This window comes from Chiloscyllium punctatum, chromosome 23, assembly GCF_047496795.1.
Source record: "Chiloscyllium punctatum isolate Juve2018m chromosome 23, sChiPun1.3, whole genome shotgun sequence".
NCBI lineage: Eukaryota > Metazoa > Chordata > Chondrichthyes > Orectolobiformes > Hemiscylliidae > Chiloscyllium > Chiloscyllium punctatum.
Genome location: NC_092761.1, coordinates 72669750 through 72696750, shown reverse-complemented (window position 1 = coordinate 72696750; position 27001 = coordinate 72669750). Strand labels below are relative to the sequence as shown.

The window sequence follows — 27001 nt, the reverse complement described above, 5'->3', positions numbered from 1 at the left end:
TGCCTTGTACTTTACACATCATATATTTGTCCACACCACTCTTCCTAGGCCTAGCCCTCTTCCAGACAACTGTTCATCCATCTTGATGGGGGAGCTGGAGGATAAATAGGAAATTCCTGAGAAGAAAGCCCAGAGTGGGTTGGTTCAGGCAAACAGGAATGCTGACAAGTGATGCAAATTTTCACGTCTCTCCATCACTAAAAGCTCTGCTCCTTATGAACATTTAGAAGGCTTTTAGGCTATACAAAGAAAACTAATTTTCAAAGTTATGAAGGAAATGCTGATGTGTGGGATTAAACTGGACTGATTCTATGTATAATTAATGCAAGTTAGTCATCTTTCCCCTTCCCTAACCTGAATGATCTAGCTTAGACCAAGCTTCCCTTTTCTCTATATTCCTTATAAAGTCAAGTGCTGGAAAGTGGTTAATCTTCTGAGTAAATTGACATGTCATTGAATAATCTTTCGAACTCTGGCATAATTAGGGGACTTTGAACTTCTCATGAAACAGAATTTGGCAGGTGTTATTCCTCAAATTGAACGTAAACAACAAACGATGATAAAAACAGTTCACATCATGAATTTTGGAGAATGATCATGTGAGAAAATTCTCGAGCAGTTTTTCAGGATCCTCCCTTCCTGCTCAAACAAAGTATCTTTCTTAAATAGCTTTTCATACGTGGACTGCCGCTTTAAATCTAAAGGGGTTGGTAATTGCCCAGAAACTTTCCACTCAGTCCACTTCTCCATCGGAGGTAAAATGGAGCTGGGGTTTACTGATAGAGATTGTTATGAGGAAATTTATCTGTTTATTTGGAAACATATTATGGTTCTCCACTTGGTAATCTGATGGAAGATGATTTTTTTTACCTTTTGTTCTGAAGAATTTGCTAAAAGCCTTTTCCAGGGGTGAGTAAAGTCTTTGGCTTTGTGAACTGGATTGCTTTGCTCAGTGTTGGTCTGAAGAGCCACACCCTAATTTGTGAGTAGCCTCCTGCAACTTTACAGAGCAATTACTTAGTTTATTGTCAGTACAATTTTTCCTGGTTATTTTAATCAGCATGTTTGGACGTATAACCGGGACGGATGGGACTTGAACCCATCCTCCAGGCTCAGAGGTAGGGGGCATAGGAACCCCAATGCGTGGGGCTAGACCCTAATGCTTCTGGCTCAGAGAGAGATATATATCATTGTGCCAGAAGAGTCCTCACAAAGTACACCTTTTGCATCAAGTGGCAAATGAAGTATCTCTAACAGCACAAAACTGTTGGAGACTGCAAACAGTTCCTGAATCTAAAGCACAAGGTTTTAGCCAGATCAGTGGATGATCTGGAACTGATGTCTCTACTCCATTTGCATAGCGCCAGTCCTCCCACTTGCTCTAATCTGAGTTACTGAACGAACAGTAAAGCAGCAGGATTGGGGCTAAATTAATGTAATAAGGTGAGAAAATGGGAATTAAAGGGGGAGTGGTGCAAGTGAAAGGGAGTTGATAATGTTAAAGGTGTTGTTATTGTAACAAGGTCAGCTAGAATGTGAATTACCTAATCAGAGCTGTTAATCTGGTCTGATCAGGGAGCCCTGGTTGATATAAAAGGATTGAGTGTCTCGGAAACTAGCACTCTGGTGCCTGACTCTGTATGAGGCAGTACTATAGTCAAGGACTGTTCATGTGTAATTGAAGAGATAAAGGATGACTTGGTAATGGGATACTGGCATCTGTGAAGTTATTTCAGAAGGTACTGGATTTAACTGGGGGATGGGGAAATGGATGTTGATGTAGGAGTGACGGGTCAAAAATAGAAGCACGATTAGGCCATTCAGCCTTGTGACTCAGTGCAAATGTTCTGAATGGCGGATTAGGCAAGAGAAGTGACGTCTCGGAGTGTTTGCCAAGAAGAGAGGAAAAGAACATTTGTTTGTGTGATGAGGAATATTCCCATATTAACAGAAAGACAGGATGCCAAAAGCTTCTGAAAGCAAGAGAATGATGAGTAAAAAATATACTTCCGTGACAGTGACTGAGTAAGACTCCTGAACCGGAGCTCTTCCACTCCACTCATTTCTTTTCTTCATTTCCACCCTTTTTGTGTTTTTCTCTTTCTCTTTTTAGTTTCTGTCCTCGGAAGCTTTGTCAATATGCTGGATGAAAGCCAGCATGGACCCTTGGCCCCAGTGCAGACTGGGAGTCCTGGCCCCAGCGCGGACTGGGAGTCCTGGTCCCAGTGCAGACTCAGAGTTCAGGCCCCAGCGCAGATTCGGAGTTCTGGCCTTGAGGTGAATCTCTGCGCAGTCTGTGTTGGAAGGACTGCTATTCTGAATTCTTATTTCTCTATTTTACAAATACATTGCTGGACCTTGTATTTCTTTATCTTTTGAATATTTTCCCTCAGAATTTGTACTTAAGAATCTGGACTAAGGTATTTGTGTATCTGAGATGTAAGGTGCGATTAGTAAAATTTGAACAATATTCACTTGAGTATATAAGACAACAAAGGTAATTCTAATTCTAAAATGGATTCCTCAGTCCAAGAGTGCAGGGCTTACAAAGACACTAAAACATCCAATAGCAAGCATGTGTCATTTCATAGTCTGAGCTCCTTCAGCTGCCAAACCAGGTGAGGACAAATGAAAGTTGCCCTTTCCCCATACCTGAGGCAGGCTTAGGGCCAAATGCACATTCCTTCTCCAGGACTTTGTTACAATATGTCTTCACCCTGAATGAGACAAGCTGCATGGAGCCATTCGACTTCCAAAATATATGTAACAATGGGCCAAGTAGCCTCCTCCTTCAATACTGTAACCATTCAGGGTGAGTCTGGGAGAGAAGTGTTAATTTGATCAGAGAGAGAGAGAGATGAGAGGAAAGTTCAGGTGAGTATCAGCATGCCCTGACTGAGAGAGAATTGAGGAAAGAGAAAGAGAAGTGTGGCAGAACATAAAAGGGCAATAATCCTGTGCTGTCCTTAGACAGTGAGAGAGAGAGAGACAGCTGATGGTTTAATCTGAAGGTCATCACATCTCAGATCCATGTTTCCATTAACCATGTTACTGGTTCCAGCCCCTCTCTTTTTCTTTTATCTTCTAATGGGGCATTGTTTAAATGTTTGGTTGCATTTCATTCACAGTCCTGAACTACAGCCTCCTTAGGGCATTTGCTCCTAGGTTTGGCTAGATGATCATGAACAGATCCAGGAAGTGGGGGATAGAGGGGAAAATAAAAATGGCTGCCTGCCTCTCGCCTGTGGTTCTGTCCATGTGCAGGTGTCCTTGGAGAGAGAACACGCTGGTACTCTTCTGGCCTATGTGGCCAGTGGGGTGCATAAGGGCTAAGGTGCATTATCACCCCAACAACATGATATTTTGATACAAATGTAATTGTTTTATTCTCAATGCAGTGCCCCATAGGAATTGTCGCCACTAATATTGTTTTTTTGTTCATTTTTCAAGAGTAGAAAGAAGGTTGAGTTATAGCAAGCAGCCATAACCACAAGCCCCCAGTGATTGCTAACCAGAAGATACAACGTGCTGTCAGAGCTGGTACCTGAAAATACAACAAGTTGCAAACCTTAACCACTTATTGTGTGAAATGTTGTTCCTTGTGTTACTCTTGCTTCTTTTACCAATTAGTTTAAACCCCCTCTTTTTCATTCTCCATCTCTTTCATGAATGGGAGCAGTTTCCCACTATCAACTGCTCTCTACATCCTTCACCATTCCCAGCTCCAACCGAATGCTGAAGTTGGAAAAATTCAGGTGAACTGGATTTCCTGATGTTGCAAAATAGTTGAGAAAGTTCAGTCCCTGCTGTACAGTAGTCTGACTGTGAAGTAATATCACTGTCATCAAGAAACAATGGGAATGGTGAGAACGAATGGAAAGTGACCCTGATTCTCACATAGCAACTCAAGCAGGCAAATGTTGATTCTCAGAAATATCCCATAGGTGTTCCATCAATACTGCTTGTATTACACTTTACGACTTTCTTTCCCAGTTAATGACCGGGTTTTGAATTATTCCAGGTCCAAGATTCCACACACTTCTTGAAATTGGATGTGGTCCCTGTCTTCACTGCGCTCTCTGTGGCTATGGAACATGCGGAGGAAATGGTTTTATCTGATTATGCTTCCAACAATCGTCAAGAGATTGAGCAATGGTTACGAAATGATCCAAAAGCTTTTGACTGGAGCCCAATTGCAAAATTTGTGTGTGAACTGGAAGGCATCAGGTAATTCAGAACTAACCCTGAGGTGCTCTGCTCTTTTCAATAGAAAAGTTTGCTTATTGATCCATATACATTTTTCAGTGTGTTACTGAGACTTACAGAGCAAGAAAATTATGGGTTTTATTCTTAAATTGTACTGAATTACCTGACCACCTCTGGTGTGATTTGATTTGACTTATTAGTGTCACATACCAAGACACAGTGAAAACTATTGTTTTGTGTGCTATCCAGACAAATCATATCTACGTGAATATATCAAGGTAAAAGAACAGAATGCAGAATATAACATTACAGCTGCAGAGAAGGTACACAGAAAGGTCAATCGAATATGTGTGAGATTCGTTCAGAAGTCCAATAATAGCAGAGAAGAAGCTGTTCTTGAATTTGTTGGTATGTGCTTTCAAACAATTGTATCTTCTGCCGATGGAAGAGGATGGGCAGAGTCATTGATGATGTTGGCTCCAATGGCCATATTCACTAACTGTTACATGACTTTGTCAAATTTAATTTGATCTTGTTCCACTGAATTGCCTTGCAATGCATCCGTTGGTTAAAAGTGCTGTACAAATGCAACTAGCTTTTGAAGCACTTAAAGACATGATAGGGTGAGGAAAGGTTATTTCTTTAAATGAACATGAGCTGACAGAAATACTGTTCTCCATCTATTTTGGGCAGATCAACCTGCAGAGTTCTTTCCATCACTTAGTCATCACTAAGTTTTTGCTGTGGAGTATTCCCTCAACTGGAAACTTGTCAGAGCAAACATTAACAATAGGCTTGAAATGCACAATGCAGGTCACCCCCTTTTAATATGGCACACATTCTTTGTAGAATCTAGTTTTCAGACATTGAGTTTGTACCTTTGAGGGGAAAATGGCAAGAGAAAGAGAAGAAGCTGAGAGATTCCATCAAGCAAGTTTTGAAGTGTGATGTTCATCAAAATAACCCTCTGCATTCAGTGGAATTAGAACCAACTGACTGATGACTTCTTTGTGTCTGGAAGCTGCCTGTAAAGATAAAGCAGCATACTGCACCGCTGTTAGAAATGTAACCTCTCTGTTAAAACCTGGTGGGTTGCTTATTATGATCACTGTTTTGAACAAGACCCTATGTACAGTGGATAAACACAAGTTCTCAAGCCTGAAATTTGATCAGGCCTTTTTGGAAAAAAAACTTTGAAGGAGGCAGGATATGAAATAGCACAACTTGAAATATTTGTCGTTCCTAAAACTATAAACATTATGTCAGACTGTGAGGCTGCAATCTTCTTGGATGCTCGCATGAAAGACTATATTGAATCAATAATGCAACTGTTATAGATTTATTCTGTTGAACTCTGACTAAAATTACAACAATTAAAGCATATTATAAAGCAAATCAAAATACTTGTTTATTATTAAGATTATTTATCTTAGCTGCTTTACTCATTCTTAAGAAACAATGTGTCCAATTTTCTGAGGGTTGGTGGTCTTTTGCAGGTTGCCACACCACCTCTTTCAACAAAAGAAACAGGCTCTACATTTGGAGATTGTGTTCAAGGCTCTTTCCGAAATGTAGACCAATATTTCCATTCAGACTGCTGTTTTGTAGCACAGGACCATCAAAGGAAGGTAAACCATGCTTCGTTTTCACAGCATAAGCTGTCATATTCAGAAAATATAAACATGTGATTACAGTGCCATTCTGCATTACAGTGATTACATGCAACATTGATATCTTTGCTTACCATCTCACCTCTGACCATTCTGCCAGAGGTGGTCAGAGTGATCCATTTGCCAGTTGCACCTTACTGACTGGGTGCTGTTTGGTACCTTATAAAGCTGCAATTGTTTTCCTGAGATCATAACGCCAAGTAATGTTTTACAATTTTTCCCTACCACTGCTATCTGTTTTCCAGTGTCCCTCTAGTGAGGTTTTCTGTTTATACCCTCCATTATACATCTTTCAGGCCTTGGTATTCATTTTCATTGCCCCCTGCTGGTAGGATGGGTGCTTCTCACGACAATCTACAGCTATTTGTCTGAAAGAATTCCGCTAAATTCCATTAGTTTGTTAGTTGCACTTATCATTTCATTATGCCGACATGTTTATTGGCAATTACTTAAAGAGCCTTTTAATAATGGTGGGATCAGTCTCTTCCCTCTACATTTTACTAAATAAAAAAGTTTTCTCTTTCCTACTAAGAGTTCCATGAGGCACTTCATTTTCTTATCTGATTGCCGTGAGTGTGAAGGTCATGATTCTGTTTGTGGAATCTGCTGCCTCAACTAATAATTCTCTTAAGCCAGAGGCAGCACCAACAATCCCCCATTTAGGCCCTCGGACCCAGCACCAAGTTAGCCAACATCTTACAGCATTAACCCAGCCTGTTTTTCTAACCTTTGTCACTTACATTTCCACTTTATTTCGATAGCCCTTTGTCATGCTAAAGTAACCTTAATAGTATATGTTGGAGATATCAATTTTGAAGCACATGCATGTCATTCAATAATCACAAGCTGATTATACATCTGATAAAGTTTAAGATTGGCTCATGCTTAACTGGCAACAGATTATGCATTTACTTTCTTGTAGCAGGTCTGAAACTGGTCCCACTGTTGGAAAATTCCCTTGTGTTGGTCAGCAGTATTCTGCCCATCACTCGGCTTGCAAAGATGCTCAAATGGCGGTCAAGTGTCTGCTAATGTTGCTCTGCCAAGGCACTAGATTTTTATTGCATGGCCCCCACCGCACATGCTCCCTCACAGCACACTCGACATGGAATCATACTTCCCAGCTCTCATTCTCCTCCTCCCCAAGTCAGTGACTCATGGTCCCCACTCTCAGATTCACCGGTAAAGCACCAGGTCTTGGATTGAATGAAAGCATCAAGTTGTGTTACTCCTGCAATCATAGACAGTTCTTCTTGTACAGTGACTGCTGATAGATTCACTAGTGAGCAGCACCTTTCAAAATCTTTCTGTTTCACTTCCCTGTATTTTGTTGTGGAGGTACTGGTGTTGGACTAGGGTGGACAAAGTCAAAAATCACGTGACACTGGGTTATAGTCCAACAGATTTATTTAAGACCTCAAGCCTTCGAAGCTCCTGCTCCTTCCTCAGGCAGCTAGTGAGAGGGAATACATCGGACACAGAATTTATAAGTAAAAAATCAAATGGTCATACAACTTATGTGAATGTGTTGAACAAACCTGGATGGCTATTAAGTCTTTGATCGGTTGGAATGGAGGTACAGGTTTTGATTGATTAATATGTAAATCCCAGAATTTCTTTCAAGTCACTGCTCCAAAATATCTTCAGGTTTTATCAGGATAAAGATGACACCCCAGGTCAGATAATGCATTTTAGGTGCGAGGCCATGTTTCAAGTCTGTTTGTATCTCATCCTGAAGCCAGACTGGTTGTATTTCCAAAGTAGGAATTTTTAAAATGTCACACTAATTGTCTGTCTACAATCATGCGCGTTTTGAACAAAATAGAATGTATCTGCAAATACAAATCTGAATTTTATAATTGTGTACCTTGTGTACTTCACAACAATGGATATGATGTTTATTGGCTTATTCCTGGTTATCCCGATCAGTTCCAAACCTTAGGCTCTACTTATAGGTACTGTATTTGTTAAAGATTGCACTTTTGTTAAGGTGTTATCCATTTGTTCCTGAATGTTGCTTCTTTTTAATCTCCTTAGCCTGTCAGTGACTGCCCTATCTGTAACTTACATTTTGAATATTTTTACTTTAATATGCAGCTTCCATGCTGCAGACCAATCATGGTGATCCCATGAACAAGGGAGAAAAACTTTGACATGTTTGGTATCTTTTGTTCACTAAAGTATTGTATCTTATGCATGATATTTTGGCAGCCTTCACTGTTTTGCATTTATATCTAATTGTCAAAAAAATTGACCATTCTTTTAATATTTCCTACTATTTTAATTTCTATTTAACTTCTCCTAATTGGTTCTTAATCCAGCCTTGCCTTGCTTCTATGTTCATCTCAGTATAACCACACTTTTTGTTCTTATAGAGTCATAGAGATGTATAGCATGGAAACATACCCTTCGGTCCAACCCGTCCATGCCGACCAGATATCCCAACCCAATCTAGTTCCACCTGCCAGCACCCGGCCCATATCCCTCCAAACCCTTCTTATTCATATACCTATCCAAATGCCTCTTAAATGTTGCAATTGTACCAGCCTCCACCACTTCCTCTGGCAGTTCATTCCATACATGTACCACCCTCTGCGTGAAAATGTTGCCCGTAGGTCTCTTTTATGTCTTTCCCCTCTCACCCTAAATGTATGCCCTCTAGTTCTGGACTCCCCGGCCCCAGGGAAAAGACTTTGCCTATTTACCCTATCCATGCCCCTCATAATTTTGTAAGTCTCTATAAAGTCACCCGTGGTCTCCGACGCTCCAGGGAAAACAGTCCCAGCCTGTTCAGCCTCTCCCTATAGCTCAAATCCTCCAACCCTGGACTTCCTTTGTTGCCTTCACCAGTGTTTTCTCTTTATTTTCCCATGTTATGAACCAGATATGACCCCCTCAAAATATTTTAAGAAGGTAGCCTTGATCCTAACTTGTTCTTATTTCAAGGGTAGATGTGAAATGCCATACTGCAGACACGATGCGATTGGTCAAATTATTCAACGATAACCAAAAGAATTTATTTCAACACTGTGGTTATATACAACAAAAGAAAGAGGAATTTAGAATAACTTGACTAATGGAAAATGCAAAATAGACACAGTACCTATTCCTAATTAACTGTTCCACTATAGTAACATCCCATAAATATACCCCTTGGCAAAAAGGAAAATTCAGACACAGATTCTCACATGTTGTTCTCCAATCCAGGAGGCAAGAAAATCAAGAGAAAATTGAGAGTAGCAGCCAAAAGATATTCACTGAAGCTTCCAACACTTTTGAGACCCCATTAGCTTCTGATGTTACTAAAAGAAACAAAACCCAAATATCCTGATCTGTGAAACTGGCCACACCCACTCTGTGAAAAAAAAACCCAAGCCCCTACAAGTTGTTTACACAAGTCGTCTTCAATAGCCTTACAACCTCTCTTCAAAAATAAACTGGGACAAAATAACCTTTTAAATTGACAGCATCATCACACCCCTTGCCTTCTTGATAGATATCTGTTCTGTACTCATACTTCCCAAGATGTTTTAGTGTTCATCCATGCTTTTCACATATGATTTTGCTGTTTCCTGAGCTCAACCTCATCGTCATTACATTTCTTATATTTCTCCAGTATTTGGGATAATTGAATTCTATTTTGGGCATTCCAGTGGCTCAGTGGTTATATTGCTGCCTGACAGCACCAGGGACCCAGGTTTGATTCCACCCTCTGGTAACTGTATAAAGTTTGCACATTCTCCCCGTGTCTTTGTAGGTTTCCTCCGGGTGCTCCCATTTCCTCCCACAGTCCAAAAACATGCAGGTGAGATGGATTAGCCATGTTAAATTGACCATAGTGTCCAGGGATGTTGTGTGTTGTGTCGTCGTAGGAGAGAGAGTAGAAGTGACTGATGGTGATTTAACCTGAGGGCCACTAGACCTCAGGCAAGGGAAGTGGTTGAGAAGGAGAGTCCTTCATGGTGACCTCAAACTGGTTATGGGAATTGAACCCACGCTGTTGGCATCACACAGCTCTGTAAACCAACAATCTAGCCAACTGAGCTAGACTGATTCCAGGGATGTAAAGGCTAGGTGGATTAGCCACGAGAAATACAGGGTTAGAGATAGGGTAAAGAGGGAAGGCATCTGGGTTGGGTGCTCTTCGGAGAGACATTGTGGACTCGATGGGCTGAATGGCCTGCTTCCAAACTGTAGGGATTTGATGATACCATGATAATTGCTACTTAGATGTACAGAGCTTGAATCTTGCTGAAAAGAGAGGAATGTTGCTGAAACACTTTGTCCTGGGTATATCAGGACAAATGCAGGAATGCCAGATTTGAAACAAACATGACAATTTGTTCCACAGGAGAGAAAGGGGTGCTGATTGTTGACAAGTCAACTCTGCTTGGACGAGGCAATGTCCTGGAGAAAACAAAGTGGAACTATAGAAGCCCCACGCTTCTAGATAAGTCAAGCATTTCAGGCAGTTCATTTACACTTGCTGGAAGTGGCATTCATTCAGACTCGAGCAGCTGTTCTCTGCAAATAAACAGAACATGTTCAAGCCTTGTGCCATTTGGAATCAGCAATAATTCGATAAATTATTTTGTTACAAGAATGATAGATCAGTGGAATTGATTATCATGATGTAACCTTCATCATGACTGCAGGATCACTATTTCCAGTCTGGCTGGGGCTAGCACAAGCCAATGATTGTGTTGCTCTGCAAAACATCAGCCTGTGCATCAAGTAAATTTCTCCTCCTTTGATGGTGAAGAAGAGGAACAGCATGAAGACCATGATTCTGACACAATTTAGTGAATAACCAAACAAATGCTTAATTTAAATACTTTTTATTTCAATTTATAAATGTGTAAGTTCTTCGACTTTGGACACCACTGTACAGACATTGATCGCATTTGAATAACAAATTTTTTCCATGAATATAAAGAGGAGATTTGATAGAGGTATTTAAAAGCATGAGGGATCTACGTAAGTTAGAAAGAAACAGTTCCTCTTGGCAGAAGAATTGAGGACTAGAGGACACAAATTGTATGGTGACTGGCAATGGAAGCAATAATGACATTAGGAAGTAAATAATTTAACAGAGGGAATGATTAGCATCTGTAATACATTGTCTAAGAATGTTCTGGAGGCAGATTCAATTAAGGCCTTCCAAAGAGAATAGGGTCACTGTCTGAAAAGAAAATGATTGAAGGATTATAGGGTGTAATTGGTTAATTTGCACTTTCAGTGAGCCAACACACACAGGATTAAGCAATCTGAAAGGCCCCATTCTGTGCTGTAACCATTCTATCGATCTATAACTCAGGGATAAATGAGACATTAATACTTTACTTGTCAGCCTTCAATGTCACTCCAGTATTTACTGCGAAATGTCATGGCCAGTGAAATATTTACATTGTTGATAAGGATTCTCGTGGGCCATCTCTTAATGTTTATTATTTCATTTAAAAAAAACATTGAGCATTAATTGCTTCTTTTTCGACTGTGATCACTCCATATCTTCGAGTTTGGGGTAAAGCAATACTACGCAATAAATATCGTGCCTTAGCCTGCAACTTGGTAACATAGAAATCCTCCCTTTTGGATTCAAGTGATCCAATCAGATCATTTGAACTTTAATTCTAGACATTTGATTGGGCATGCAAATTTACCATTGCAAATAAGATGCTCCATTTTAATGAACAAACTGTTTCAGTGAAGTTTTCATTCTCCAGGACAATTGACTCTTTCCCTGGATTCATTCCAACCTGGCCACCCGACAAATGATGACGGAAATCATTACCTTAATGAAACAACATCAACAATAAATACAACACTCTAAGAAAACAGCTCATTCTGTGTTTAAAATAAATGTGCAGATTTTCTCTTGTGAAATCTGTGAAATCCAAACGTGCATAGGCTGTTGGATTACACTCATTTAGGTAGAGAGAGTCCATTCTAGAAGAGTCCAAGCGAGGGTGGGAATGCTTCCTAGCAATATCCAGCTATGTCTGGAGTAGTCAGCAGAACTATCAAGGTTACAAAAGTCGGTGGAGCAGCAAAAGATTTTTCTCCCTCCAATGGTTATATCACTGGCATCAGCGGTACACTCCGAATGATACGAACATTTCTTTGTGACCCTCACAATGCCAAGTCCAGCTGTAATAGAATAAATAGATTAGGTGACCTTCTCATTGGTTGGTTTACATAACATTTTAAACATAATTAACATTAATCATTAAAGCTATTACTTGTTTAAATTGTATTCATCTGAAATGTTCCCTTTATCTAAATGGACAAGTGCTCATGTGAAGCAGTGAGTAGCCCTGCTGTCTTTACATCAGAGGCTCCAGGTTCAAGTCCCACTCCTGGACCTGATGGATATGAAAGGAGTGATCATAACAAGGCCAAACAGAGTGGTCATTAAGCTGGAAATCCTTCCTAAAGGCTTATGGGAAGAGCAGATAAGTTTCCTGGTCAGCCATGCTTGATGGGGACTGTCATCCAAGTCAAAAAATGTGGTGCTGGAAAAGCACAGCAAGTCAGGCAGCAACCTAGGAGCAGGAGAGTTGATGTTTTGGGATTTAGCCCTTCATCACTACAGTCTCTGATGACTGTAAAATAAAGAGTCAACTATAACTGTACTCTAAGAAGAAGTACTGAGCATGTGCGTAAAGAATGATACTATAGTGACATTAAATCACACAGAAGTGGAGCTTGAATCTATCAGGTTCTAGAAGATGTGCTCTTTCATATCCTTTGTGCATTGTTACGTTCAATAAAGCCTGTTAACATTCATTGACCTGAGTAACTGGGGTAGTAGCATGGTGGCTCAGTGGTTAGCACTGGTAGTTCACAGCACCAGGGACACTTCAGTCCAGTGCAGTATCAGAGATGCTGTCTTTCATAAGAGACAGGAAACCAAGAGCCCATCTACTGCCTGGGTGGATGGAAAAGATTTCTTAGTACTATTTCAAAGAAGAACAGAGGAGTTATCCATAATCTGCCCAATAATTATCCTTGTATCAATATCAGCCAAAGAAAATCTCATCATTAGCATATTTCTGTGTGTGGGAGTTTTCTGAAAACAAACTAGCAGCAGCATCTCCTATATTGCAACTGTGATGTCAGGCCTGGTATAGGTATGTCAGTTTATGAACTTATACTCAATAATTATTGAAATTAGACACAAAAGTGCTGTTGAGATTGTTGACATGGGGTAAACATTCCTGCTTAATTTACAACCAGCAACACAGAAAAGATTTATCCCGTACAGTAATCTGTAAAAATACTAGTGGCCAAGGACTATTTAAAGTACAAATTAACAACTTTATTTCTTAAAGTATAACATAGAATAATTAATTAACAACTATCTACAAGTCCTTACTCTAACCTATCTTTTACCTTCCCTTCTATAATACTAGTCTGATAAAACTCCTGATTACAATTTACAAAACAAAACTTTTATCTGGAAACCAGGTAGCTTTCATTCTTCTATGTATTTTGGTCTTTTTTTCTCCTCCTTGGGGATTCTGCTACACAGATTACTGATTGATAAAGGTACCTTTTAAGAGAGCTATTTTCTGAGCAATGTGCAGATGTTGTTGGTTTGGCACTTCTCCTCCCAACTGTTCAATTTTCCCGGGTCTAATACCCCCAAAGCATCGGATTATGTCATTGGCTTCTAAAATTGTCAATATGCTAAATTCAAACTGGATTGGACTTTGATATTTTTCAGGGTATAATTTAAAGTGATTGGCCTAATTTGAATCTGTTTTGTCATTTCTAGGCAACCAGCTACCCTAGCTACCCCAGTAACTGGAGCACATGTTACATTGTATCTTATTGAGAACACTTGGTGCTGTCACTGCTAGCTTTTAACTCTCTTAAAGGTACAGTATACCCACATCTTCATAACAAGATGTTTAGTGCAAATCATGAGATATCTGGTACGTGCACAGATAGTATCAAGTCTCTACCAAATATCTGATTAAATATGATCTTAGGTATGGGAACTTCACAAACATATGTAGAATTCACATGCCTCATTGTTCAAGAACAGACTAACATCTAACAAATATGGAGATTCTGGAATGATTTTTCCATGTTTCATAATGGACAAAAGGCCATGACACTAAGCATTACCAACACTTCATTGTACCGTGATGGTTTCTCCTATCCAATCTAGGCTGCATGTTCCTCAGAGGTGTTGACTTAGTGTTCATAGGTTCAGCCTTGGGGACTGCACCCAAGGATCTAGTGGATTGACCAGCATCATCAGTCATCAGATAGTCTACAACCAGACTTGAAAATGAGCTAAATTCATTAAGCAGCTCAAGTATTTCTCCTGTCACAGTTTCAATTTCACCTGGGAGTCAACTCTCTAGATATTTGACTCCAAGAAATCTCACCATTTGTTGTGCGCCCTTTGCTTTATAAGACCTTTACATCAATTTTAAATCACCACTGAAGAAACCACAGGCCTATGACCTGGGAAAATTGAAATTGTAATTCAAGTCCAAATTAACTATAATTTTTAAAAATGTATTATCTTTATTAATATCCCATCTTCCTATGAGTGTATAAGACGAAATATGTAGTATTACATGAATTCAGGGGTACGTATGTGAGAATAACTAACCTTATTTTAAACTCATAAAGGCTGATGTTGAATGATTAATTGGAATATATATTCAAGGATAAAAATAGATATGTTTCTTTCCACACAAAAGCATAGAGAATATGGTCACTAAAATAGCATATAGGTCTGTCTATAACAGTTGCTACACAGCAAAAGTACTTGCTTAAAAATGCTTTACAACATTCCATCATCATGAACAGCACTATATTGACATCAGACTTCCTTTTCCTTTCTTTGCTTTTCAATACATCTGGTTATTTGAATTGTGCCACCTGAAATTCTATAGATACTTTCAGGAACTTTTAATATGGATATGAATTATTGGTAGATACTTTCTCATTCTATAACAAACACATGATAGATGTTTGAAAAGAAGTATTCAGAATGATCCCCAAGACAGGAAAATATTGGGATATAGCTATCTTTCTTATGCCTTTTATGTGAAATCTTTTATCAAAAGTGAAAAATACTCACCCTGGCTAAATCCAACTGTCTTCACAGAGGTGAGGCACATTGATTTGTTAGATGGACATAACTGATATTGTGAATTGCATTCCTCTATTAATCTGGTGTTGAGACATTGGTAACATTTCAAGGTTTCAGCTGTAATAGTAATCAAAGACTGATGGTAATACAATAAAACTCAGCAAGCATTCTGTGTGAGGAGCTGTGATGTCCTGATATTATGTCATGAGCAAACTATAGAACATATTTTTGCGAGAGGTAATTTGGAAACCAAATCTATTGATATAAATCTCTGAACAGTAAAGTTCCAGTTTTCCCAGATTTATGCAGCAACAAATGCATGGAAGTAATTAGTAACTATGAATTTATCATTGAAACACCAGAATGAAACCAGGCACATACAAACACACACAGACACACACACAGACACACGTATACAAATGCACAAACAAACACTCTCCAGGTTCAAGAGTGCCAAGCAGACCATGCTATTCGCATGCAATTCCTACCCTGTCCTTTTGAGGTGTTGAAGGTCTGGGGGCATTTTATGATTCTATGTTACTAAAGAACTCTTGCAGAGTTGCTTAAAGGTACAACTTAACAGAGGGTAGGAGTGACAACTCAAGACTCCTGGTCACATGGTTTACAACAGGATAGAGAGATGGGTATAAAGGTTGGGGGTAACAACATTGAGCAAATAAGCAATCACAGCTGTGAGGAGGGATGATATAATGGAAGGATCTAATAATATGGCTGGAGGGAGCTAAGGAACAGAAAAGAGGCAATCACACTGCTGGAGGTATACAACAGATGTCTAAGCAGTGAGAATCATAGAATCATACAGTACAATATCTTCAGCCCATTGAAGTCTGTACCACTGAAATATAAACTACCGTATGTACTCGTGTATAGGTTGAGTTTTGAAGACTTTTTAAAGCTGAAATTAGGGGGTCGACTTATACACAAGACATTTTTTTAGAGAGGATTCATGCCTGGCATGAGTCAAAAATGGATAAACAAAAGTCAGATTTCTATACAAATTAATAAATAACAAAAAAAAAGACTTATGGCCATCATTGAATATTTATCTACAAAATAACTGTCTCCATTCTGCCTGCTATGATAGAACGGTAGTGTCATATCGTATTCCAGTTACCAATACGGTAAAGCACGTGTAGGTCTACACATATGCACAAAAGGTAATAGGCATACAAACAGGTGGTGAGACCATCTACCGGGGTATTTGTACAATACACAGTTTATGAAATAAAAACATAAAAAGGACTGCTAGTGTTTTATTTAAAAAAAAAGACCACATGAAACTGTTAATAATATACAATAAACACTTTACATGAAAAACTGATATTCATAGTAAAAAAACTCTTCTCACCAAATATCACAAATATAATGGGATAATCAGGAAGCAACTCCTGAAAAACTAGGGTTGACTTATGCTCGAGGTATATGAAAATACCAGATCTTTTGGCCAAAACTAAGGGGTCAACCTATACATGAGATTGATTTATATGTGAGTATATACGGTACTATCTACATTAGTCACATTTTTCTGTACTTGGCCCATAGCCTTGAATGTTATGACACTTCAAGTGTTCATCCAAGCACATTTTAAAGGTTGTGAGGTTTCTTGCCTTAACCACTTCCCAGGGAGTGCATTACAGATCCTCGCCACCCTCTGGATAAGAAATATCTTCTTCAAATCCCCTCCCACTTTAAAAGTGTTTCCCCCTTGTTCTTGATGCCTTGACTAAGGGAATAGCCATTTTCTATGCACCCTATCCTTATCCCTTATAATCTTGTACGGATTGTTCTGCAATAATGCGATAGTTGCGTTCATCTACAACCCCGAGCTATAGAAAATTGTAGACCACCATAGAAAACTGCTCTACCTGTTCAGTAGAAAGCTTGCGTTATCCAAACATCGTCTATAATTCATCAATCGAGTTATAGCCAATTCGTGTTGACAAAATGTGCGGTATACCAGAACGACCTGTACACCCTAATCAGATGCTCCCTCAAACCTTGTCTGCTCCAAAGAAAACAACCTGAGCTTAAAACTGAAATGCTCTATCCCAGGCAACATCCTAGTGAATCTTGTCAGCACTTGGTGACTGTGTGTGCTTATACATGGGAATGTATACTTGCATCCTTCTCCCAGTAAAGACAGATGTGAAATATTTGTTTAACACTCTACCAACGTCCTCTGACTTCACGCCCCCTTGGTCTCTGATAGGCCTTGGCTTTCCCTAGTTCTTACCTTTCCCTTGATATACTTGTAGAATATTTTAGAATTCTCACAAATCTTGCCTACCAGTGTTTTTTGTGGAAGTAGAAGAGTAAATATGTAGGCAAGTTGCTGAGATTTGCAATAACTAGCATGGTAATTGTAGGGGTATAATTTAGAGTCGAGAATGTAGTGCTGGAAAAGCACAGCAGGTCAGGCAGCATCCGATGAGCAGGAGAATTGACGTTTCGAGAATAAGGCCTTCATGAAACGTCGATTCTCCTGCTCCTCGGACGCTGCCTGACCTACCATGCTTTTCCAGCAACACACTCTCGACTCTGATCTCCAGTATCTGCAGTCCCCACTTTCTCCTAGGGGATTTAATTTACCCTGATATTAACTGGGATAAAATACAAACTTATCGAGGATAGAACAGGATACTTCCTAAATGATGAAAAGATAGAAACAGTGGTGGAGCAAAGTTTGGATCACCAAAGGTCTAGTTACAGATTGTAAACAGTTGAAGAAAATAATTAAAAGACTAATGCTGCCCTTTATATCAAGTGGAATTGAGCACAAGAGTGTAGATGTCATGCTTCAGCTGATATGTGAAATATTATTTGTAATTTTGGTATCATAGGAAGGATACATTGGTCTTTGAGGGAATGCAGTTTGCTAAAAAGAAACTAAAAGTCAAAAAACTAAATGACACGGAGGGGTTAAGCAAACTCAAATTACTTGGAATTTATAAGGTGACTTAATTGAAGTCTCAACACCTTGTGGATAATTTAGATTGGGATAAAATAGGTTGCGAGTTGGGCTATCTAGGACATTGGCTGAAAACTAGGGCCAGATCTTTTACGGATGAACATAAATAGGAGCAACATTAGTCCATTTAGCATATTCAGCCTGTGCTACCACTCAGTAAGATAATGATTTTGTCTTAACGCATTTTTTTTAGCCATCTCCCTCATCATTCAAAAAATCTATCTGACTCAGCTTTAAATTTATTCAATTACTTAGCCTCCTTCACTTTCTGTTTGTCAAAGAGAATTCCAAAGACTAACAACCCTTTTTGAGAAGAAATTACTCCTCACTTTGTCTTATATTAAAGCACATTGTGCCCTCTTTATTCTCCACTTGTCTTTGAGAGGAAACATACCCGCAACATTTACTCAGTCAAACCCACTCAAAATCCTATGTTTCAGTGAAATCAGCTCTTATTCTTCTGAACTCTAATGAGCATAAGGCCAACCTGCCTATTCTTTCCTGTTAAGACAACTGCTTTGTCGTAGGAATCAGTCCAGTGAAACTTTGCCGAATTGTTTTCAATGTCAGATATCTCTCTTTAGGTGAGCAGATCAACAGCAGATGAGGTTGGGTTCCGCCATTATCCTGGGAGAAAGTGAGGACTGCAGATGCTGGAGACCAGAGTTGAAAAGTGTAGTGCTGGTTAAGCACAGCAGGCCAGACAGCATCCGAGGAGCAGGAGAATTGACATTTCGGGCATAAGCCCTTCTTCAGGAATGAGGCTGGTGTGCCAAGGGGGTTGAGATAAAAAGTGGGGGGGGGGGGGGGGTGGAATTTGGGGGAGGGGCACTGGGAATACGATAGATGGAAGGAGGTGAGGGTGAGGGTGATAGGCCGGAGAGGGGTGGGGGCGGAGCGGTCGGGAAGAAGATTGCAGGTCTGCGGCACCGCCCTCTTGACCTGCAATCTTCTTCCTGACCTCTCCGCCCCACCCCCTCTCCGCCCCCACCCCCTCTCCGGCCTATCACCCTCACCCTCACCTCCTTCCACCTATCGTATTCCCAGCGGCCCTCCCCAAAATTCCCTCCCCCACTACTTTTTATCTCAGTACGCTTGGCACAGCAGCCTCATTCCTGAAGGAGGGCTTACGCCCGAAACGTCGACTCTCCTGCTCCTCGGATGCTGTCTGGCCTGCTGCGCTTTTCCAGCACCACACTTTTCTCCATTATCCTGTGCAGTTGTAGCAAGTTTTCCCTATTTCTATATCCCATCCCCCTCACAATGAAAAGCCAACAAACCACGTGTCTTCTTAATCACTTGTTGTACCTGCATGCTAACCTTTTGTGATCTTGAACTCCTCAGAATTTAGCATCCTATAAACAGATTTGGATGCATAGGATACATGAGGTGAGATTTCACCAATGTCCTACAGCAAGGCTTTCCTTCTATTATACTTCATCTCCCTTTCAGTAAAAGCCAACATTTCATTTGCCTTCCTAATCACTTGTTTTATTTCTTTGGCTTACTTTCAGTAATTTATGTACAAGGACACCCCTATTATAAATAAACCCAGGAATGATTATAAAGTGTTTTTCCATTTGTGTGATTTTAATTAACAAGTGACAATAAAGATTAATTTAATGAAAAATTTTTAAAGGTCAATATATTAAATTCTTACCAGTGAGAAAGCAAAGACCTACAATGATGGCTGCTGTAATGAATTTCATTCTGATCTTATGCTTAGTTGCTTATTTGTAATCCTTCTTGCCTTCTCTGTGTTTCCAAAGGGAGTGAAACAACACAATTATTTAAGTATTATAAAAATAGACATCTTTGAAACTCTTGTAACTGAAGTAAGATTTCAGCCCCCAAACCAGAAACACATAAATAGACTTTGCTCTTTAACCTTAGCCAACCTATTAATAGATGACACTTACCAGACTACTGATCTGATAGGTTAGGGCTAAAATCTTAATCTCTTAATCATATACTTTAGGAAGACCACTAGATTATTTAATTGAACTAAATGCTCCCAACCAATACAATGGTATTACAGTTGTTCGCAATATCATTTAATTAGGAACAAGCAATTCAGCTACTTTGTTTTTAGAAATTAGACTGTGAGAGGACAGGATTGGTGAAATCAATGTATGTGACCTTAGCCCCACAAGTTGATTGCTGTCAAGTGCCCAAACCTTTGAAATAAGTCAGGATTTACATGACATCAAGTTACAGTGCAACATGTTTATTTGAAATCACAAGCTTACAGAGTGCTGCTCCTCCAAAAGGTGACTTCGCATGACGAAGAAGCAATGCTCCAAAAACTTGTGATTTCAAATAAACCTGTTGATTATAATCTGGTGTCATGTGACTTCTAACTTTGTCCAACCCCAATCGAATATCGGTACATCCACATCTTTTGAAATAATGCATCGCGCCTGCTTCTACTGTCCTCACAGGTAGTGAGTTCTACTATCTTTACAGGCACTCTTTTCCATCACTCTCACAGGCACTGAGTTCTACAGTCCTCACAGGCTCTGTTTCTAATTGCTACTAAAGAGCAATGTTCCCAGTTGCTGGCCCTTTGCTAGAGATAGAGTGGCCCATCGGTCTCATGGGTAGATTGCCAGTTCCAAGAAGGTGGCCTCCCAGCAAATGGCTGGATAGTGGCACTACACGGGGATTGTTGCATGATGCCAGTGCTGACACCGGAGGGTTTACAGAGGTACCTCGATTATCTGAATACCAATTATCTGAAAATCGGATTATCTGAAGGAGATCTCAAGGTCCCGATGGAAACATCACATCAAAGACGTGTTTCCACAGTGATCGTGTCTTTTGTTTACAGTGATTAAACAGGCACCGTCCAAATGACTGTCTGCCCACCCTCTCTCTGTCCCACACTTCCCCTGGAGTTCTACACAGGGGTGTACCCTAAACCTCCACCCCCGTCCCTAGATAATCTCTACAACATTGCCCTGAACAAAGCAAAGGTGGAACCTGTCAAAAAGTTGCAGTTAAACATTGTGTGTGAGGCTGTGGCTGTGTGCGTGTGTGTGTGTGTGTTATTTGGAGACATACCCCACAAAGGCAACTTGCAGCAGTCTTGTTGTTGGTGTCCAGCCCAGCTGCCCCGGAGAGGAGGCGGGTTATGTACGGGATTGGGGGCAAGGGGGTGGTGTTGGATGGAGGTGGGGCGGAGGGGCAGTGTTGGAAGGAGTTCGGACTGGGGGGTTGTTGGGAGCGGGGGTGCGGTTTTGGGAGCAGTGATCCGGTGTTGGGGGTCGGGGGGGCTGGTGTTCTGGGCGGGGGGGGGGGGGCAGTGTTAGACGGGGTTAGGGGGCGGGGGGAGGTATTGCACCAAGTTGTGGGTGGGGACACGGAGTCGGGGGCAGGGAGGTGGGGCCTCGCGTCCTCTGTGCTGCTGCATTCTCCTGAATGGGGAGCAGACTTTAAAAACTCCGAGCCCCAGAGGAAAGGAATTAATTCGATTAACCGAATAATCAATTATCCGACCGAAATAGTGCCTGCTCATCACGTTCGAATAATCGAGGTTTCCCTATATTTCCAATCTCCTGGCCCCATTTTCTTTGGAGGGGGCCTCAAAATGACTCTAAATTGCCTCATCCTGGCATCACCACCTAGGAAGTGCTACTTCCTGCATAAGAACCTGAAAACCATCCTGATGACTGAACCTCCAGCACTTCAACAAAATCTCACTCTATATACAGGTAACAATCCTGCCTGGCCTCTCCTGAGGTTCATTTTTGTGTGCTTAATGAAAACAAGATGGAAGCCCAGGCTGCCCATGGCGATCTCCAACAAGTAGAGTCCACGCATCAAAGTTTGGAATTCTCCTACCCACCTGCTACTTGTTTTAAATATCGCCGAATCTATTTCTTCCCCCAGATGGTGTTCCAATATCTTTCTTATCAATATAAATTTACACTGCCAGAATTATTATACACATAATCAATAAACTCAGGAAAAAGCCTGCATGCTAACAACTTGAATTCACTTCTATATTTCCCTTCTCAGAACACCCACAAGCTTTTTACAAGATGAGCTTCATGTCTCTAATTACAAATTGCTGGTGATATTTATGACTTGTCAAAGATTAAATGGAATTCAGGAATGCATTACCTAGCACTACAGTACAATATGTACACTATATACATTATGTACAAAATGAATTAAACCATTTTCCCCACAGAGACTGTTCAGTATTGACTAAACTGTGAAGTTTAAAGTCTTCCAATGTTCAATATTTTACCTCATGACTGTGAAAAATGAAAATCTAGCATGTCTTGCTTAATGTACACCTCTGGTTTCCAGCTGTGGTTTAGTTCTGGGCCATCTGATCTAGCAATTACTAGAGCAGTTATTACAGCAACTAGTTGCTCTAATCTGTATGCTTTCAGCACATGACCTGGTCAAACACTGCCTTAATTTTATTTTCTTTGTTAAATTCATTTTGAGAGCCTCAAAACTTAGCATGTGAAATGCAGAATCATTGGATGAAATCTTAAACAGAAAGACACATGCAAAAGCTAGGAGAAAGTGAGGACTACAGATGCTGGAGATCAGATTCAAAACGTGTGGTGCTCGAAAAGCACAGCAGGTCAGGTAGCATCCGAGGAGTAGGAGAGTCAATGATTTAGGCATATGCCCTTCATCAGGAATGGGTTATTACTGATGAAGGGCTTATGCCCAAAATGGCTGAATGGGCTGTTTCCACATTGTAGGGTTTCTATGATTCATCTTCATGGTTGTTCTCTGAATGTCTCCAAGGTAATGGGAGAAAGTGAGGACTGCAGATGCTGGAGATCAGAACTGAAAATGTGTTGCTGGAAAAGTGCAGCAGGTCAGGCAACATCCAAGGAGCAGGAAAATCGACGTTTCGGGCATGAGCCCTTCTTCAGGAGTCTTCATGAGCCCTTCCTGAAGAAGGGCTCATGCCCGAAACGTCGATTCTCTTGCTCCTTGGATGCTGCCTGACCTGCTGCGCTTTTCCAGCAACACATTTTCAGCTCCAAGGCAATGGGTCCAACTTCAGAAAAAGAATAGCATCAGTGTTCTGTTATGCTAGTAATGCTGTTTCAACTTATAGGTGCAAGCCTCTATGGTAAATGCAGTTCTGTTTCTAACTTCTGCATTTACTTAATCTACAAGGTTTTCATTACCTTTGCTGATGGTCAATACCACTGAACGCAAATGGCAGGATGATTGATGTCTATTGTTAAGTTTCCTCTACTGATTATAACTACAATGTTAGCAAGGAATGTCCATATTCCTTTAGCAACCAACTAGCCATGGGCCTAATTCAGCAGTTCCTGTTTACGGAAACTGGGGCCTTTCTGGACAGAGTTGCAGTATCCTTTGGCTTCAGCAGTTTCAGTAAACTACTTTATCATAAAGGGTAAAAACAGCTAGATTGTTAGAGGCAATTTGACGATTCTAGTCACAGCTAATTCATAAAGCTTTCTTACTTTTTAATTTTAATGATTAATATTTAATATATTGCAAATACAATAAATAGAAATACTCAAATATAGATTAGTTTTTCCAGTTAATGTCTTTTAAAAAGCAACTTATTTTTTGTTGAGAATTTTTTTTAAAACAAGGCCTACCAAGTACTTACAATTTTCTCTTCTGCTTACCTCTTCCATGGAATTATCTGACCTTTGCCCTATTATTACATACCTTGTTTATATTGTAAGAGGAGAAAACTACTGCTACAAAGTATCAAACATGGATAGAGTCAGAGTAATAAACAAAGTTTCAGAATTTTAACATATTTTTATCAAGTTTTCTGACTTACTGACTATTCACGATTTACTTTGCAATTCAAATTAGCACATCCTAGAATATTAGTGTTACTATGGCTACATCTATGATGTAAGCGCATCAGTTAGCTGTTTAAAATTAAATGCTGGGATAATGTCACATTACAATGATTGGGCTTTAGCTGAAATGATTGTGATGCAATTTAAGACCTAGATGAATTATGATGCCACACTCTTTCCTTGTCCTTGTGTTTAGAAGAATAAAACATTACAGCTCTGAAGTAGAGTCACATGGGACTCAATACATTAATTCTCTCTCCTGGAATACTGCCTGAACTGCTGAGTTGCTCCATCATTTTGTTTTCCTTAATTTTTGATTTCAACGTTTACAGTATTTTGCTTTTATTACAGATTCTCTGAGCAGTTTGCCAACAACATGTCTTGGGATAATTCTGAGGGTTAGCACATTGTACAATGGCTGGATACAAGACCTTATAAGGAGACGTTGAGTAGGTTGGGCCAGTACTATTTGGAGTTTAGAAGAATGAGTAGGAACCTTATTGAAACATGCAAGATTCTTAGGGGACTTGACAGGGAAGATGCAGACAACATCTTGTGAGAGAGTCTAGGACCAGAGGAAATAATCTCAGAATGAAGTGTTACACATTTAAGGTAGAGGTGAGGAGGAATTTATAGGGTAGTGAATCTGCAGAATTTTTATCACAGAGGACTGTCACAGCTGTGATATTAAGTATGTTCATTGCTGAGATAGAGAGTAAGGGAATCGAAAGTTATGGGAAAAAGGCAGGAAAGTGGATTTGAACATTATCAGATCAGTCATCTTATTGAATGTCCTTTCATTTCTTTTTATTGGCTCTTCTTGGTCCTCCCAACAAACTGTATAATTTTACACATGTCCACTTATTCAACCAGTTTATGTCCTCCTCTTGAAATCTCCCACTACCCTCCTAACAGATCACCCAAATCATGTCATCTGCAAACTTTAAAACTACATCCTGAACAAACAAGTCCAGGACATTAATAAACACCAAAGGTCCTATTACCAACCTTGGGTGCACTCACTGCATTCCTTCCACCAGTCTGAAAAACAAACATTTACCACTAATTTGGTTCTTATGACTGTCAACGTTGTATTCATGCTATCACTTTCCCTTTTATTTCATGGGCTTGACTTTTGCTGACAAATCTATTATGTGGCATTTCATGAAATACCTTCTGGAAGTCCATATTCTCATTACCCTCATTTACCCTCTTTGTTATCTTCATCACTCAAACAAATTAATCTTAATTTGCCTTTATCCATACTAGCATCCTTTAATTAATGTACATTTGTCTACATATCTGATTTTATCCCAGATTATCATTTACTAAAGATTTCCTAGTGTCAAGGTTAAAATAACTAGCCTGTAACTGTTAGACTTATTCTTGTATTCCTTTTTGAACAAGGTGCAAGCAATTGCAATTCTCCAGTCCTGTGGCACCACCTTTAAGAAGATTCTGGTCACTACCTTAGTGATTTCCATTCTTATTCCCATCAGCATCCTTAGATGCATTTACTCTGGCCTTGATAATCTATCAACTTTGAAAATAGCTTAATAAGTTATCCTTATTATGCACATATCAGAAAGGGTTGATGATTCTGTTCAATTTCCCAGCCCTGTCATTTCCATTTGTTTCCAGCTTCCATTTTTAAATCCTATGTCCAATTCATTCTTGCACTCAAAGCCATTGCACTGTGGGTGGCACAGTGGCTAGCATTACTGCCTCACAGTGCTCGTGACCCAGGTTCAATTCCTCGGGTGATTGTCTGTGTGGAGTTTGCACATTCTCTCCGTTTTTGTCCAGGTGCTCTGGTTTCTTCCTACAATCCAAAAGATGTGCAGGCCAGATGAATTGGCTATGCTAAATTACCCATAGTATTAGGTGCATTAGTCAAAGGGAAATGGGTCGAGGTGGCTTACTCTTCCGAGGGTTGGTGTGGACTTGTTGGGCCAAATGGCCTGTTTCCACACTGTAGGGAATCTAATCTTCGTTGAGGTGTCTAAATTCTCTCTTTCACGTTTATTTTTTCTGTCATTACTTTTTAAAGCTTTTCTGAATTCATCCATTTTGCCGTCTGGCTTTAATAATATTCCAGGTCTTTGCATGAGCTCACTCTATTTGACTTCTTCCTTCTCAGTGATTTCTTTCACAGTCTCACATCTGCTTGTTTTCCATTTGAGTCATTCTTGACTCTTTCAATGTAAACGTTTCCTGTTATCTGTTAATTTGATGTCAACTTTCATCAAAACAGAACTTATTTAGATTATTAGGATCTGGAAGTAGAATGTAAACTCTCAGCTCTGTGAATATTTAACTGTTTGCTTCAATAACATAATAAGAAATAGGAACGGGAGAAGGCTGTTCAGTCCCTCGAGCCTGCTCTGCCATTCAAAAGATCAATAAAATGCAACATCAAACACATATACACAAGTTTAAAATTTAAAGAGTATCTGGTTACAGATAAGAATTTTAAAAGTTACAGTTTAAATTCTTAAGAATCATGGAGTTGTTGACCTGGAACCACTATTGTTTACCTGGAGACTGATATTCTCAGATGCAATGAAATCAGTTCTCAATAAATAGTTGTTTTCTGGCTTATTGTTTCACTGAACACTATTTTCAAGATGAGGAAGAAAGAGGGAAATAGACTTCCTGTTTTTGCTATTGAAACTCGATGATCAATTATTCTTTCTGTCTGCTACTGTGCTAAGCAGCTACTAAAATATAGTAGATTTCTGTATTCCCAATTCTGGCTACTTTGTTTTTCTAAGCTGGATATTTACAGCCAACCTTTCAATTCCAATATATATGCAACTTTTCATAAAAGTGTAAACTGAAAAGATGAGTTTCTTGAAGCCTAATTCTATCAATTTGTTTTGATGTCTCCAGTGATTTTCTGAATTTACTTCACTTTGTGGGCAGATGATTGGTGTAGCTAATTTAGGTTAGTGATGTCTTTTTAAAACTATTTTAGGCTCTGAAAATCTCAAATTTAAAATCAAGTGATACAAGTTGACACTTCGTAGCCCATATTTACCATTCACATGACACTGCTTATATTAATAAAAGCATCTTCTAGTACAGACTGCTGATTACTTAATTTCACACATTTATTTCTTACTAACAATTGTCACAATTACTGACATTTTACACCCTGAATTGGACAAAGAATTATTTGCTAGAATCA

The 27001-nt window shown here is 39.7% G+C and overlaps 1 long non-coding RNA gene and 1 pseudogene across 2 annotated transcripts; one reads left to right on the top strand and one right to left on the bottom strand.

Annotated features, from left to right (window-relative positions):
• The first annotated feature begins 760 nt into the window (after positions 1–760).
• LOC140494144 (nicotinamide N-methyltransferase-like) lies at positions 761–5553 on the top strand (annotated as a pseudogene).
• Positions 5554–10698: 5145 nt separating this feature from the next.
• LOC140494145 (uncharacterized) lies at positions 10699–21203 on the bottom strand. Of its 2 annotated transcripts, XR_011963914.1 has the most exons (3): positions 19644–21203; positions 14983–15111; positions 10699–12026 (listed from the first exon to the last, which is right to left on the bottom strand). It is a non-coding gene; the product is annotated as an uncharacterized lncRNA (long non-coding RNA). The 2 variants fall into 2 exon arrangements; XR_011963913.1 differs by lacking the exon at positions 19644–21203 and having other exon boundaries at positions 14983–16242.
• Between the last annotated feature and the right edge of the window lie 5798 nt (positions 21204–27001).